General features: G+C 25.1%; 1 protein-coding gene across 2 annotated transcripts in view; it reads left to right on the forward strand.

Moving 5' to 3' along the window:
• Positions 1-246: 246 nt before the first annotated feature.
• The window catches only part of LOC126905124 (sodium/calcium exchanger 3-like), a 15,106-nt gene continuing 11,774 nt past the window's right edge, over positions 247-3,578 (forward strand). Inside the window, exon 1 of one of the 2 annotated variants that reach the window (XM_050684562.1) lies at positions 247-451. The gene's annotated coding sequence lies outside the window, so the exon portion shown is untranslated. Of the gene's footprint in view, positions 452-1,926; positions 2,159-3,578 lie in introns of those variants that run through there. The other variant, XM_050684563.1, reaches the window with a different exon arrangement.

Genomic DNA, 3,578 nt, shown 5'->3' on the forward strand with positions numbered 1-3,578 from the left:
AAATAGATTTTTATAAAACTGCAGGAAACTGTATTTCTGTCAGCATAGATAAATTTTATTATTGAGTGGGCGTTATTATAATTTTAAGATAATGTTTAAACTCATAATATTAGCGATCATAAGCTTATCAAATTTAATGGTCAAAAAGAGTTTTTTAATTGGACAATAATGAAAAATATTCTTTGAAAGATCGTTGTGAAGCCTGTTTGAGTTATTACATTTGATAGTCAATAGTTTATTTAGTTAATACGAATGTTATTTTGTAGATTTTACTAAATAAAATACTATTCTAAATTTATATAACATTATTTATTAGTAATACGGTATACATCAAATGAAATACTAAACGTATATACAATTTAATAAAAAAAGTATTTTTAGATTTCGACAATTGTTTAAGATAAAATAATATATTAAAATTCAACGTCTTGGAAAGATATAACTAAATTAAGTAAGAATAATTTTAATTTTTGGATATAAAAATAAAATATTTAGCAAAGTAATTCAAAGATGAATTTATAAACATTTATTTAATTTATGTGTAATATTTATTTCTATTCATAAATAATCCTTTGATCGTACAGTGGTCCAAATTCGAAAAAAGGTGGCCAAAATTTATATAATTTAAATTACATCCGATAATATTATCAATTATGTTGATATATATTTAATTACTAAATTTGAAATTGATATAAATTTGAACCCATTTTAGGGGGGTCGAGGGATTTTTTTTTAAATTTAATCAATTTTTAAAAAAAGTAGTATTAAGTATTTATGATATAAAGCATATTTTAACTGTTTAATGTTCAATGACAAATTTATCGTTAGATTTTGTGACCTGTTAGTAGTGAAATAAAATGCACAGTATATATTTAAAATGTCTAGAATTTTTACCATCGTATTGAAGTTACTGTTTGAAAATTGATATTAAACTTAATTGTAGCAATTTATAGCAAACATATTTACATAGAGATTTACAAAAGAAAAATTGTCAATACATCTTAGAAACAAAAAAAAGTGCCTTCACAATGTATACAGTGCTATATTTCGTCCTAGGCAGACAAGGCAAGTAGTTAGGGAGTGTAGTTGGGTGATGCTCTCGTATAATTTTTTAGAATGTTGAATAGAAAATTATACGGACTTTCTCATATTAAATTATTAAATATGCCACTGAAAAATGTCGCTGATTTGGTAACTGCTTAGGGGCCCTAACACTCCAAATCTGACACCCACATCCAACTCGCTATTACGTCATGGCACAAAATTTTTAAGCAAACAAAGTTATATAGTATAAAAAAATGATTTATAAAAATGGAATATGATTCCAATACAGCGTTTTTAAAATTCAATTACGCATTACACTGTAATTGAGAAACATGGGCAGCTAATCTCAACGCCAAAATATACAACTGATACTTTAATGTGGTATAAATTTCGGAGTGAAGTTTAGCGAATAAATATATTAAAATTGTACCATTATAAAAAAAATACAAAATACATATTTTGGATATGATAAATTTTCATGTATCAACATCATCATCTATTTAAGGCCAAGCTTTTCTTCTAGAACTTGCTCATTTTTGTCTTGTCTATCCATTTTGTCTTTGTCATTTTACTCCATATCCACAATTCTAATGCTTCTGGTTTGCTTTTTTCTTTTTTTTCAATTGTCCATGTTTCACTGCCATATGAAAGCACACTCCAGACAAATGTTTTAACGAATCTTTTACGTATGCCAATGCTCAGATATTTATTGGTGAGAAGCTGATACTTGTTTTGGAATGCTTGTTTTGCCAATGCTATTCTTCTTCTAAAGTAGCAAAGTTCTCGGACCTGTTGTAATCGTGTTTTGTTTATTTTTACATTAAGATTTAGATATTAGTGCATTTTATTTATAAGCATTAACTTAAATTAAACTTTAACTACGGAAATATATGAATTAAAAAAAAAAAAAGTTATTTTCAAATACTTTTAGATATAATAAATGTTGTGGAAAAAAATATTTTAAATTTATTCAAGTAAAAATTTTGATTAATGGTCACCTATTTAAAAAATTAGACCCTATGCATCGTGAATAAAAATTAAATTGAATACGCTAATGAAAAATAGAATTTGTAATTTAAAGGAAATTCATTAAATCGTCTGTGAAACGTTACCTGTAAGTATTGGCATATAATAAAAACATTATTTTTTTTAGTTTAAACTTTTTGGTACGTCTAGACGTATATACAATAGAGTTGGTGAAAAATCCTGATTTTATAAAAATTTGTAGACATTGTAAATCTCCAATATAAAGTCTTAAAGTTTTACAATATTTTATATGCTATTGAAATTATGATAATATTATAAATACTGCTCATGTTGAACAACAATTAGCGTACACTTTAAATGAGACCACACTGATATATATATTAAGTAAACACAATTTTAAGATAATAGTCGTATCTGTGTATATCGTATCCTGAAATACATTTACACGCTTTTTTAGTATTTTTCAAGTTAAATATTTAAAAGAAATATCTATGTTATTTGATTTCAAGCATATATAAATTTGGAAATATTTTAGAAAAAAAAATTTTTTTTCAGATTTAATTTACCTTTTTATATAGATATATTTCGATTTTTGAAATATTTTTTTTATTTTTGAATATTGTGTAATATAAAAATGTTAAGTAGAAAAAAAAATAATTTTTAAAAGAGAAAATTTTTAGAGAATCAATTTTTAAGAGTAGCTTTAATATAAACTATGTATTATACATAAAATAAAGAATCTAAAGAAGGTTTATTATTTTTCTGTTCATATATTTATTAGGAGGACTAACAAAATGCCAGAGAGGTCTTTGACCTCTTGAAGTATACACTAAACTCGTTTTTTAGGTATGTGAATTCCATCTTAACCTTTATTTATTTAAATGGACCTACAAATAAAAAATAGGTTATACAAATACATTTTTTTAGTCCCTCTTAAAATTTCAAATATGTGTCTATTAATCATTAACTTTTAAGGGAAATTCCTCAATTGTATAAAATATGTATTTTATACAACATAAAATATGATATATATATATATATAATAATGAGATATTTTAAATACCTCATTGGACTATTTATTGGTAATTTTTGAGTTATAAATTTTTCTAACCAATGAGTGACAGCCAAGGGAGAAATATAGGGTGTGTTATACTGATAATATACAGGGTGTTCAGTAAGTCAGGAAACGGGAAAGTCAGGAAACCCGTTTCCTGACTTACTGAACACCCTGTATTGACATTGTAAGCAAATAATAAAAACGGTAGCACAGTGGGGTCGCGGCATAGTGGAGACATTGCATAGTATGGTCCAGTATAGATTTAATCTGACAGTGATTAAAATCACTATCATAAGAAACGCTTCGATGCAAATCTGTAGATAGTGTTTATTTTTAAAAAATTGATGGATAATTGCAAAAGCAACATCAACTTCTATTAAAATAAAATACAAAACCCATAATTATCATACAAAAATAGTATATTTTTCAATATGGTAGCCATTTGCGTATAGAAGATAGATCGTCGGGACAAATTTTTTTTTTTCATTTT

The sequence above is a fragment of the Daktulosphaira vitifoliae genome, unplaced genomic scaffold (assembly GCF_025091365.1).
Source record: "Daktulosphaira vitifoliae isolate Bord-2020 unplaced genomic scaffold, ASM2509136v1 Scaffold_4, whole genome shotgun sequence".
NCBI classification, from domain to species: domain Eukaryota; kingdom Metazoa; phylum Arthropoda; class Insecta; order Hemiptera; family Phylloxeridae; genus Daktulosphaira; species Daktulosphaira vitifoliae.